The following is a 13,673-nucleotide window of genomic DNA, read 5'->3' on the forward strand; positions in this document are numbered from 1 at the left end:
ATATAATTAAATGGAGTGTTGGCTGCTTTTGAAGAATGGCCAGATTTAGTTAGCCAGCATGACTTAATGCAAAAGAGCACTGTCTTTGGAATCAAAAGATACAATTTGAGATCTGCTGCCATCAAGTTACACTAAAGAGGCCACGCAGCTCTGAGCTTATCTGTGGCTTGGAGGATGACATCACCCATCTCAGGGCTGGGGTGAAGGAGATTTGTAAATTGTGCACACAAAGGCCATAGTTGGTTTTGCTTACTGCTCTCTGGGAACATGTAATAGATTACCCAAGGTTTCCTTGGCAACTTGAGTCTGCCTTGCACCCTGACCACATCACGTTCAGAAGGAAGTGCCCTGGTCAAGAGAGGGCAGGTCATCCGGGAAACCCCTCAGGGCAATGGGAAGCCTTCCTGGGTAAGACCAGAGAGAAGGTGCCTTTGGAAGTGTATGGGAGGCCCTTCCCTTCCTGAAAAGAAAAACTAATGACTGTTGTAGCAGTTTGATATAATTTACGAATCCCCAAAAAGATACTTGATTATGTTTGTAAACTGGTCTTGTCCTCTGGGCATGGTCCCCTTTGATTGTATTAGATTCAGCCGAGATGGCTTTGATTAAATTATGTTAAAATTAGAGCTTTGATGCCACCATAGCATTAGGTGACTCAGTTTGAACCCCTGCCCCCTTTGTGGGCTGTATAAATGGACACTCAATCAAGGAGACACACAGAAGTAGATACACAGAGAAAGACACAGAGGAATAGAGAGAGCACCGTAGACACAGAAGAGGGGAGAACTTGTAGCTTCCATCCCGTGGGCCAGGGAAGAAAGATGAGCCATTTGCCTGATAGTCTACAGCTGACTTTGTGAAGAGACCAGCATGGCTGAGAAGGCCCGGGAAGAAATGAGCCCTCCAGCCTGCAGCTGAGATAGGAAGAAGCTGGGCCCATGGAGCCTGAAGAGGAAAGAGGAAGGCTGAGCCCTTGCAGAAGTCACCTGCGTCTTCAACGCATGACAATGGACTTTGATGAGGAACTAACCTTGAGGCGAACTCTTTATGCCTTGTAACTGTGAACTTTCACCCCAAATAAACACCCTTTATATAAGCCAACAGAGTCCTAGTACTTTGCAACAGCTCCCCTTTGGCTGAATAATACAACTGTCAGGCCCAAAATATCCACCCAGCAGGATTCTGTTTTCTCTTGTGATCTTTGCCGCGTCTTGTTGTATTAAGTTTGCCTGCTTGCGCAGGTGAGCCAAGGATGTCAGGGCCAGCAATTTCCAGACTGCCACAGCTGGCTGGTTAAGAGACTGTTGCTGCCAGTGGGAAAGAAGTGTTTTCCAGGAGACTGGAGGAGGAAAAGAGAAATTATGACTCCCGGATTTCCAGAGGAAATCCCGTTTGCCTTACAGGTGTTCTCCCTGCCAACAAACAAACTGCTAGATGCACTTGGATGTACGTGAAACTCTGTCAGTGCGGAAATATGGCCAAAGTAAAATGAGAGAGGAGGCAGAGACATTTTGACAGTAATTCCAATTCTTCAGCTGCGTGGAAGTCCTCAGTGTAATCCCGCTTCTTGACGAGGCACCTGAGGCCCAGGAGCACACAGCCGTGGTCTGTTTTCTGCTCCTTAGAGTGTGGTTTGTGGTCCAGCCGCATCCCCATCGCCCCAGACATGTCAGGATGCAGCATCCGTGCCCCGCTCCAGATCTACTGATGGGTTCCCCAGGCGTCTCCCGTGCCCACCACGGCGAGAAGCCGCGTGTGGTCCACTCCTCCAGGCCACGCGCTCCCGGGAGCTGACCTTCTAGTTCAGGATGCTGAGTGACAGCCAAGGCCCTGGGTGCCGGGACCCGCAGAGCCAGCTGTCTCCACTTCCGGACCCAGCGCCCGCGTCGTGCCGGCTGCGTCACGGCCTCTGCTCGGCCTCCCTGTGCTTCCCCTGAAAGTGTGATGTCCTGGGCTGTGCTTTCTGGTGCAGAAAAGACAAACTTTACCCATTTTGGCTTTTGCTCTCCAACCCAGAAAAAAAATTGAGAGGAATGTTATAGTTTTCCCTGAGGGGGAATCATCTTGACAGGATAAAAGCAGACTCCAGAGCTCCAGGGAAAATGATTTCCAAACAGATCTGTGGAGCTTATTTCTGTCGTGTGTGTGTGAGAGAGAGAGAGAGAGACGGGGTGGGGATCGAAGAGAAAAATGTCAGTCTGAGGAAAACTTAGAGCAAAACCTGCTGTCCTATATATAAAAAAGGTACTGTACTATACTTAATTTAGTCCTCCATACAGAAAGGGTCATGAATATGCATTTTGGGTAAGAAAATTATTTCTTTTCACAGCCCCATGTGTGATGCTGCAGGCTAAGCTAATCAGCGTATTTAATTTTAGCCCTAGTTTTGAGGATTTATTTTGGAAAAGGTCATGGCACTAGCCTGTAGCTTACTGTTTGAGAGAAGAAAGACTCCAAGAGATGTGAAACCAAGCGACTGCTGCACGCCATCGCCCTTCCTCCCCAAGACTGTAAACTTGTTAGTTTCTGTCGTTCAGTCCCTCTTGTAGTTAATGACGTTGCTGGTGAGGTAGACTTGATCTGGCTCTCAGGAAAAGGACGGGCAGGTCTCTGGGTGGGGCTGGACGCCTGTTAAGCTCTCCTGGTGTAAAAGGAGCAGGGAAAAGGCATTCTAGAGATGAGAAGCATTGGCTGGAGCTCTCCCTTGGTGTGGCTCTGGGGAAATGCAGAGGAGCCCAGGGTAGGGCAGGGCTAAGTCACTCCCTGTGTCCTGCTAAGTCATTGACTCCCAGAGCGTGCTAGTTGCAAACCTCTAAGGGCCTGCAATTGCACCTTTTCAGGGGTAGGGATGGGAAATGAGGGTCAGAGAGGTGACGTGACTCACAGCCCAGGGCTTCAAAGAAATCTAGCCAAATTCAAATTGGAGGTGAGAGCCCAGAAGGTAGATGTACAGGGAGAGGATGCTCTAGGGTAGTACTGTCCAATGCACTCCTTCTCTGAAATGGTGGAAATAGTCTATAATCTTGTCGCAGGTGGCACTTGAAGACTTGAAATATGCCTAGTGCCACTGAAGAACTGAATAGGTCATTCAATTTAAGCTAACTTATATTTCAGTAGCCATGTGGCTAGTGGCCACCATTTTGGACCACACAGTTCTCAAAGGAGCAGCACTCCAAAGGAATGAAGTTGGAAAGCAAGGGGAGTTCCGGGAGGAATGTAGAGTCCAGGTTACAAAAACCAAGGTTCTAGGTGAGCAGACTCACGGAGCTAGAGTGTGGAAGAGGAGTTACGGGGAACAGGAAGGGAGTGGAGTGCGCTGAGCTGAGGCTCAGTAGGCGCAAGACCTCCCACAAGGTGGAAGGGGCGGTCTGGCAGTGCAGGGGGGTGGTGGACGTGCGGGGATGTCAGTGGGGTTGATGGTGCTGGACGGTGAGGGTGGGCAGGGTGGGGGGTTGGTATGGACTCTCCGTGGATTTGGCGGGAGGCTGAAGGAAGGAACAGTTGAACTCTGGGGATTTGTAGATCTGTGGTCGAAACTCAATGGTGGGAATTTTTTTTCTTCAAATATGCCAGGGGAGAGTCCTGGCGCAGGGGGTTGGTGGTGGTGGGATGTGTGGGAAAGGGTGCTCCTGGGGCATGTTTCTGAATGAATGTGTTCATCTCACCATCTCAGTCAGCAGAGACCCACACAGTAAACAAGAAAATACTAAACTCCCATTCTGGAAAGTCCTGTTACACTCTCAAATAGAGGAGCAAGAGTCTCTTGAGTAGACTGGTGATGCCTAATGGAAGAAAAGCAACCAGTATGTTAAGCCCTCAGTGTCAGTGCATGGAACTATGAACCTGATTCTTCAAAAATTGAAAGTTAGTGGTTGCCATGGATTCCAAGGGGAGGAGGAGTGCAGAATGGGTAGAACATAAGGCATTTTGGGGGCATTGGAATTTTTCTACATGATCTTGCAATGATGGATACATTGTGTCAGAACCTATAAAAGTATTCAGTGCAAAAGTTAAACCATAATGTAAACAACTGACCATGGTTAGTAGCAATGATTCCATATTTGCTCATTAATTGCAACATATATACCATACTCATGTAGGATGTTATTGGTAGGGGAGGATGTGGGAGGGGAAAGGAAACGGTAGAGTATATGGAAATCCCCTACATTTTCTATGTGACTTTGCTGTAACCTAAAGATTTCTGGAAAATAAAGTTAAAAAAAAAAAAGACACTGGGGGAACATACAGAAGAAATTGTCAATATACCTAAAAGAGAACAGATTTTACAGTGATGAAAGGCAGAATGCAAAAAATATATATTTTTTATTATTATTGTTGTTGTTGGCTTTGTTTTGGGGGAGGTTTTGGGTTGCAGAAGGGTTGTGGTTGTGGCAGGAGAGGATGACTGGTGTGGGGTATTGGTGGTGGGGGGATGCGTGTGGGAAGGGGTGCACTTGGGACATGCGTCTGTGGACTAGGAACGTGTTCACATAGTCATGGGGTGTTGTCTTGGTGGGTGGAGACCCACACAATAACCGATGGAACATCGAATTCCCATCCTGCGGAGTCCTGCTACATTCTCTCATAGAGTGGCAAGAATCTCTGGAGTACATGGGCAGTGCCTAGCAAAGGAGGACAATACACCAGACACTTGATATTGATGCTTGTACTTATGAACCTTGTTCTTGTGAAATTGAAACTTAGCCTAGTAGTACATATTGCATAAGAGTTATTACGTCCTGAAAGCCTCCTTGTTGCTCAAATATAGCCTCTCTCTAAATCCAGCATATAAATGCGCTACTTTCCCCCAGTGTGGGACACTACTCCCAGGGTTGAACCTCCCTGACACTGAGGGATTATTACCAAGCACCAACTAGCAAGGCATTTGGAAAAAGACCTAAACCAAAAGGGGGAAATAGTAAATACAAAAGAGTTTTGGCTAAGAGATTTCAAAGTGAGTCGAGGGGTCATTCCAGAGGTTACACTTAGGCACATGTCTGGAGGATCTCACTGACTGCCACAGTCAACAATGCCACAAGCAGGAGAGCTCCTGAGGGCTCTAGAGACATGCAGACACTATAAACAGAGCAGATACCCCAAGAAATTGGCATCCTGTGGGTGGGCCTTACCTGGGAATATATGGCAACCCATCTCCCCAGGGTATCAGAGTTAGACTCATTTACAATTTTCCTACACATGGTTCTTCCGCCCCATTTATTTGAACCTATAATCAGCACTATACGCATTAAATATGTGTCCCATGTGTCCCAGAGACTTAACTCTTCCAGCTGTTCCTGTGCTGGTTAAGCCCTGAATCTCAGCAGCGTTGCAGCCAACACCTGCTCCCCAGTTCATCAGACTCGCCCAGGACAACTATCAAAAGATGATCATGGACAACACCCATCCCAAGAAACAGAGTATCCACGACTGTAAGCAAAACAGCTCCATCCACCTGCCCCATGGGATCTAAGCCCCCTTCAGTCAGAAGCAGAGTGGGCATCGCCATTCCCAAATCCTCAAGCTTGAGAAACAGACATAAGGGGGAAATGCAACTATGGACTAAAGTGGACTATTACTCTAGTTATGGAAGAACTCGTAACATTGATAGAGAGGCAGTGGTCACCAGAGGTTCTGAGGAGAGCGGGACTGAAAAATAGGTGTAACATGGGGCATTTTGGGGACATTGAAATTGTTCTGGATGATATTGCAGTGACAGATACAAGCTGTTATACATTTTGTCAAAACCTACATGGCTATAATGTAATGTACAGACCATGCTTAGCAGCAGTGCTTCAATTTGCATTCATCAATTCTTACAAACGTTCCACCCTAATGGGGAAAAGTGTGGGAGGGGGAGGGGGAGAGGTAGTCCCTATATTTCCGATGTAATATTTATATAATCTAAAGCTCCTTTAAGAATAAAGAAAATAAAGAGCCAAGGTTCTAATCCAAAGGTACATGTGAGAGTCATCCAGAAAGCACCAGAAAAATAAAGCCGTCCATACCCAGCCCAGGGCCACCCAGCCAGAAGCCCCAGGAGAAGCCTTCTCACACATACCCTGAACCGAGAACTGCCAAACTCGCCGGTCAGAGAAGGCCGGTCTGGACACGTGGGATGCCGCGGGATGATACAAGGCCTTGGTGCGGAGCTGGAGATTTTGAGCTCGATTTTCCGGCAGTCAGGGAGCCACTGGCGGCGGAGAGTGACCCGGGGGTGCTTTAGAAGCCGGTGGCTCCCGCGTGGGACGAGGTGGAGCGGGCTGCAGGCAGGAGGTGCAGGCTCCACGGTGCCCGCCCCGCGTGCCCGCTTCTCCCGGGTGCGCCTGCTCATTTCCCACCGGCTGCCCCTGCTCTCCCGCGGGCACGTTCTTGGCAAACGTTACGATGACTGAAAATTACTGTTTGCTCACATGGACCCGGACGGGCTCTGTGTAATGAAACGGAGATTCGCGGGGGTCTGGAATGTGGAGTCGCTGCCTCGCGGACGCCGGGAGGGAGCGCACGCTGCGCTCAGGGCCAGTCTCGGGGCCAGGCCCCCTGGGCTGTGCTCTGGGCCACGGTGGCTCACGCACGGCCCTGGAGAACCATTTCAGTGCTCGCAGTGGGAGAGGAAGGCGGCATTTAAAAGATGAGAAGGAGAAATGAAATCCTGTGTGCGCTGGAGTGAGGTCTAGAAACTGACAAAGCACCTTTTGAAAACAGTGAAGTTTCCACGGTGTGGTTGCTTCCTGGCAGCGCAGGGGACGCTCTGCGGCCGGGAGCCACGGCCTTTTCTTTGGACCGTGTCTCCTCTTGTGGTCGAGGTCAGTGGCTGCTCCCCCTGGGGAGCGTCCTCCCAGCTCTGCTCGGCCTCGACCACCGCCGTGCTGTCACCTCCGCATCAGCCTGGCCCTCCCTGCCCTGGGAGGTTAGAGGGGCTCCGCTCAGACCCCCCTGTCTCAGGCTTGGGCTTTCCTAGTTGCTGGGGACCAGAGCTGCAGCGGCCGCCGTCGCGGCACAGCGCGTTAGACACGCAGCTCGCCCTTCGCCAGCGCAGGCGCTCTGTGGGTGCAGGGTCTTGCAAGCACGTGGCTTCCAATGGGGGTGCTTCTCTGTCCCTTTTCTGGAGCAAGTCCAAATCCCTCTTCTGTCAGATGGGATCTTATTATTTCCTTCCCTCGCACTCTTGAAATGTTATGTTTCTAAACACTTGCAATTTCTTAAGCATTCTTATGCCAACTATTAAGAAAACAAAGCTTTTCAACCTGCTGAAGTATTGGTAATTTACTGAGCGCCTGCTCTGTGCTGGGCACGATCCTGGGTGCAGCATTTTAAGAAGACTTTGAGCAAGGCAACAGACTAGAACTCAAGAGATAAAAAGTGTTGCAGTCTGAGATGAATTGATATCTGGCGAACGACTCGTGTTAGCTCTGTCCCCAGGGTTTTCTAGAAGTTCTGAAGATTCGCTTTGTAGCGTAAGAGAGTGGGACCCTGCTGCCCCCAGCCATTCTCCTCAGGGGTGTTTGTTACGCCACGGCGTCCCCTCTCGTGGCATTTGGTGTAACCTGTGCGTTAGTGAGGACGATGTCCCAGAGCGCAGTGCTCCCTGCTGCTTCACTGCAGGGGAGCCTCCGGGCAGGGTGTGGGAAGGGGCTAAGCAGGACCAGGCCTCGGGCGGAGACCCCAGGCAGCCGGGGCCTGAGGGCAGCTCGGCTCAGGCCCCCCTCAGCCCAGGAGGGCGGGCCCTCAGCGCGCCTGTGGGTGCTGGTGAGGGCGGCCGGGAGGGGAGGCCCAGCCTCCCGATCAGAGGCTCGTGGGCTGAGGCCGTCCTCCCGGGAGGGCACAGCCGTCGGGCTGCAGCCGGCCTCTCAGGTGGAGGGCACCTATTCCAGTGAGGAGGCCATGCCGGGAGGCGCAGCGGCCTGCGTGGGTCCCTGCCGTGGGCAGGGGCGAGCGCGTCACCCGCTGGACCTGAGTTCCCGTCGCCGTCCTCTGCGGCCTCCCGACAGCAGGTGGTCAGCGCTAGTCACCTCAGGTTTCCAGCTGTCCCTGCTTTACCCAGGACTGAGCTCCTGGGGGGACTGAGGCAGCTCAGCATGGAATGAGCGTCTGTGTCTTCGTGCCTTCCCAAGGCGGCTTTCCTCTTACTGATTAGAGAAGGTTGTAGCTTTTCTAATCACGGGTGTCCCCTAAAGGTGATAAGATGAAGTTTTTATTTAGAGAAAAACATATTAAAGTGAACTTGGGCAATCTCTTTCAGATCCACCAATTCCGTTTTAGGAAAACACTGCCATCCCTATTATTAGATGGAGAAAGTGGTCTTCTGAAAGACCACGTCAGGATGTAAGGGAAAGCAGCCTCGTCCTTGCCCCAGGCCCTGAAGTCCTGATGGGGTGCAAGAAGCCAGCGGGTCCTTTAGGGAACCAGGAAGAAAAGGGGAGACGGGCCCCTGGGCCACACTGCGCGGGGGCTCCTTCCCGCCAGCCTGGCCCCACGCGAGTGAACACAGTCGCACCCCACTCTTGTGCAGGTCCTCTCCCCCACAGCCTGGGTGTAAAGAGACGCCTTCTTAAAAGGGTCCTTTGTCTACTGTACTTCCCGGGGGACGGGAAGTCCCTGCCGAGTCTCCAGGCCCCCAGCTCGCGGCATGGCCCCCGACACCAGTGCTGGGCCTGCGAGAGACCCAGCGTCATCTCCGGCCAGAGCTGTGTCGGGGCTGCTGGGCAAAGTCAGCAGCACGGCTGCCCTACACCTGGCTGAGCAGCCCCGGGGCTCGCCGTGCCTGGGCTGGGGCTTTAGCAGGAAGGCCTTTTTGTTAAAAGTTATCACTGTGCCCCAGAGGCGAGGTCAGCTGGAGGAGGGGGGAGCGCGTTCTGGGGAAAACACCTGTGTCTCCTCCCTCTCACTCCTGTCCACCTTCAAGAGTGTGTCAGTGATCAAATGCAAAAACGAGCAACGTGCTTTTAAACTGGAAAGCTAAGCACAAATGCAAGGAGGGAGCCTTGGGGCACCCTTGGGAATAGGCCCCTGGGACCCCTGGGGCGCGCGCGCAGCTGAGGGCAGCCGGCCAGGCCCTCCTCCAGGATCTTCTTTTGTTCGCTCTTTGTCTTTTTGCAGTGGAAGGTTGGGAGGTGCTGGAAGTCACAGGGTTTCATGTTGTGTGTGATCCTGCAGTGCCGCTGCGCATCAGGCTACGGTGCTTCCACTTGGATGTGTTGCCTCTTAGGCTAGCGGCTCTCCAAAGGGGGCTCTGAGCAGGCGTGTCGGCCTCTTCTGGGCACTCATCAGAACTGCTGACTCTCCTGCCCCCCAGATCCGCTGACTGCAGCGCGGAGGCGGCGGCCGGTGGTTGAGCACCAGGCGTCCCGGCGCCCACGCACGTCTTAGAAGAAGGCCCTATTTGGATATTAGCGGGAAGCCTGCCAGAACCACCCTCTGCAGGGCTGGCTCAGTTGCTTCTCTTTATCTCTATGTGGGTTTGCAACATCCACCTCTAAGCGTAGGCCGGCATTATTGATTCCTCTTCAACACACTCGGCCCCGGCCTGCCCAGGCTGCTCCAGGCTCCAGGGCTTCTGCTCTGAAGCTGGCTCCAGGGTGTCAGGAGATTAAGCTCTGCGTCACTGCCCGTTTCCCTGGTGACAGGAGGACTGAGCCTCAGCGGAGCCCGGCTTCGCGGCAGACCGCGACAGATGCGGTGGGAGCACACCAATGTTTCTTTTGACTTGTTCCAGTAAAACGAGGCCTGTTCTGCTTAAGAAGTGCTGGGGAGGGAGTCAGCGAGGCAGGATGGCACCTTCCCCTAGCCGTTTCCCGTCCCCTTCCTGGGAGGGGATCCTTGGAAGAGACAGGAAGGGACGGGGATTCTCTTAGACAAGGGGCCGGCTTGGGGAGGAGGCAGCTAATGTTCTGGGAGAAAGCTGTGTGTTGCAGCGGTATGACCTGGCCTCTGCTGTTTTGTCAATAAAGTTTTATTGGCGCACAGCCACGGTCGTGGGTTTGTGACTCCTCTGTGGCTGCATTCGTGCTACGGCACAGTTGGATCCTTGTCACAGAGACTGCATAACCCGCAAAACCAAAACTTCCACTGTCTGGCCCTTGGCAGAAAGTTTGCTGACCCCACTGTGGAGGCTCCCCCGAGCTGCCAAAGGGGCCAGTGAGACGGAGCCGAAGGGCAGAAGCGAGTGGGAGAGCGTGGCGCGGCGGCCGGCCCAGGGCCCCGTGGCCTCAGAGGGAACCGGCCCTCCCTGCCCACCTGAGCGCGTCTGTGTGGCCTGAACGACAAAAAAACACTTTATTTTTGTTTTAAAGATTTTTTATTTATTTCTCTCCCCTCCCCCCCCCCCACCCCAGTTGTCTGCTCTCTGTGTCCATTCGCTGTGTGTTCTTCTGTGGCCACTTGTATTCTTGTCAGTGGCACCGGGAATCTGTGTCTCTTTTTGTTGCATCATCTTGATGTGTCAGCTCTCCGTGTGTGCAGTGCCACTCCTGGGCAGGCTGCACATTTTTCAAGTGGGGCAGCTCTTCTTACGGGGTACACTCCCTGTGTGTGGGGCTCCCCTACGTGGGGACACCCCTGCGTGGCAGGGCACTCCTTGCGTGCATCAGCACTGCTCATGGGCCAGCTCCACACGGGTCAAGGAGGCCTGGGGTTTGAACCGCGCACCTCCCATGTGGTAGACGGACGCCCTAACCACTGGGCCAAGTCCGTTTCCCAAGAAACGCTTTGAACTGGTGTGTATTTGTGCCTGTCTAATAGTCAGAGCTCCCCTGGTGACGGGCATCACGCTCCAGGCAGAGCAGCCGGGCCCTTTTTCCTTTCAGAACTAACTAACGTGACTGGTGCACCCCATGTGCGCACCGCTCAGCATCACCGCGCTGTTCAAGGTCCACGGCAACTCTGTGCGACTGGCGCCAGCACTCCCGCCTCACGGGCGGGACGACCCCAGTGCAGAGATGCCAAATAACGCCAAGGTCACGGCGGGCGTTAGAGCCTGATTTAAACGCAGGTCTTTTGATGCCGAAGCCAGCACACCAAACCAGCGTCTTCAAACTGTGGGTTGTGATTTAGTTAAGCGAATTGAAACTTGCTTTTCCTTTTTAAAAAATGACACGGAATGAAATCCCAGGGCACACGACAAGCCTTGATGTGTGACATTTTTGTGTCAGTTGTAAAGACAGTTATTTGTGCACACACGTAGACACGTGTCCATGCAGGGCAAACAGCATTTCTTACTGTGTCCAAAGCAGCTGTTCTTTCCTGGAGTGGGAAGGAAGGAGAGGAGAGAGGCAGGGAGTGCTTCCAGGAGAGCGGGCAGGAGAGCACGAGGGAGCGAGTGCAGAACGTCCAGCGACAGACTCAGAGAGGAGACGAGCAGGCAGCTGCCCACCAGGCCCCGGCCACGCGGGCTCCCACGGGCCGTGCAGGTTCCCACGGGCCGCGCAGGTTCCCACGGGCCGCGCAGGCTGCCACGGGCCGCGCAGGCTCCCACGGGCCGCGCAGGCTGCCACGGGCCGCGCAGGCTGCCACGGGCCGCACAGGGGACAGCACTACTGAGCTCTTCGCGGACTTTGGTTTCCCGGCACTTCTCGTTTTCGAGTGTGAGTCCAGTAAAAGTAGGTATTTGTTGTAAAACATAGAAACTGGCTCTCTCACCTGATGCTCGACTGAAAACCAGTGACCTGAAGGGAAGGCGGGCTCGGGGGGGGCCACAGGGCTGAGGCCCCAGCAGGCCCCTCCTCGGGCACTGGAAGAGGCAGTTTTGCACATGTTACGTTTTTGTCTTTTGAGCCAACTGGTTTCTATTTGACTCTGCTGCCTCCCCACTCTGGTTTTCATGGGAAATCGTAGATTCCAAACCGATTCTAAAGTCTCCTGTTGTCAGATTCCTACATCCTTTAAATTTAAATACTTTCCTTTGAAGGAGTCAAAGGATTCAAAAATGAAAGGCCCATTTCTACAGGTGTGGAAAACGAGTGTGCATTTGTGGGACCCGTCCCTCTCAGGGGCGCTTTCACAGGCTTGTGCGTTGGATCCTCACAGCCGCTGGTTTCACAGATGGAGGAACTGGAGCTCACACGTTTAAGTCTTTTGCCAGTTCTCACTGGAAGGCTGCAGAGCCAGATTCAAGCTTTGATTTTCTGACTGAATTCTGTGTTTTCCCCCCTAGGCAGACAATAGCAAAAATGGGCCAAGGGAGGCGGATGTGGCTCAAGTGAAAAGGTTTCCGCCTACCACATGCGAGGACCTGGGTTTGATCCCTGGGGCCTCCTGGTGTAAAAGAAGAGGAGGAAGCGCGCCCGTGTGGTGAGCCAGTGCCCGCGTGGCGAGCCGGGCGCCCGCGTGGCGAGCCAGTGCCCGCGTGGAGAGCCGGGCGCCCGCGTGGCGAGCCAGTGCCCGCGTGGAGAGCCGGGCGCCCGCGTGGCGAGCCAGTGCCTGCGTGGAGAGCCGGGCGCCCGCGTGGCGAGCCAGTGCCCGCGTGGAGAGCCGGGCGCCTGCGTGGCGAGCCAGTGCCCGCGTGGAGAGCCGGGCGCCCGCGTGGAGAGCCGGGCACCCACACAAGTGCCCGTGTGGCGAGCCAGTGCCTACACGATGAGCTAAGTACCCGCACAAGTGAGTCACGCAGCAAGATGATGACGCAACAAGAGAGAGACAAGGGGAGAGTCAAGGTGAAGCGCAGCAGAGACCAGGAACTGAGGTGTCGCAGCTGACAGGGAGCCTCTCTCTGCATCAGAGGTCCCCAGGATCGAGTCCCGGTGAATCCTAGAGGAGAAAGACAAGAAGAGAAGACAGAAATAGATACAGAAGGTCACACAGTGAATAGAAAAAGACAGCAAAAAAAGTGGGATGGGGGAGGGGAAGGAAAAAATGGGATGAAGAACGCTGCTGTGTGTTAAAATCTAGGAGAATAATTCTGGCTATAAGTTGGAGAGAGTATATCACCTAAAATGCCCCCTGTTTTGATGTGGGTGGGTGTCACTGTGTAATTTCCTCTTCTCCCCGCCCAAAGCTATTCCTCTATTTCTTTATCTCTTTTAGTGATTTGGAGATCATATTCCTGTGATTTTTTTTTAAAGTGTACATGCTCCATTCTTGGCCTTTCTTGCTCAAAAACTGTTACAAGCACCAACTTTAGTTTTAGTGACCAAGTAACTTGGGTAGCCACTTCTTAGCAGCGACCTACGTGGGTAATTTTTAACTTAAAAAAAAAGAAAGCTGTGTGTGCATGTGAGTAACTCGAGCCACCGAAGTGACCTCCCAAGTGCCGTGGCTGCGTAGCCGTGCCTCGGTTGGTCTCGGCACTTAGGCTTTCCTGAAAAGGTGACAATCCCCAGGAAGAATGCCGACGCGGCTCTGCGCCAGACGCCCCTGCTGGAAGCTGGTGTGCGCCGTCCCGCCCTGCTCGCTGCTACCCCCCTTCGTCTTGGGGAGGACGCAGCGTCCAGCGTGGAGGCCCTCGGGCAGGCGGCCCCTTCTGCGTCCAGGGTTTCTTCCTCCCGCTCTCAAAGGGCATCGCAGAGCCAGTCGCCCGCCTCCTCTGCGACGCCCTCCTGCTCCGCGCCCCTGAGACCCGTCGGTGGGAACAGGTGCCCAGCTCTGCGGCCCCGCGGCCCGGCCTCGCGGGCGGTGCCCTGACTGCTGTTCCTTCCTTGTCAGAGATCCCGGAGGACCCCCCAGTGGCCGGTGGCCGAGGA

Source organism: Dasypus novemcinctus, chromosome 31, assembly GCF_030445035.2.
Source record: "Dasypus novemcinctus isolate mDasNov1 chromosome 31, mDasNov1.1.hap2, whole genome shotgun sequence".
Taxonomy (NCBI): Eukaryota; Metazoa; Chordata; class Mammalia; order Cingulata; family Dasypodidae; genus Dasypus; species Dasypus novemcinctus.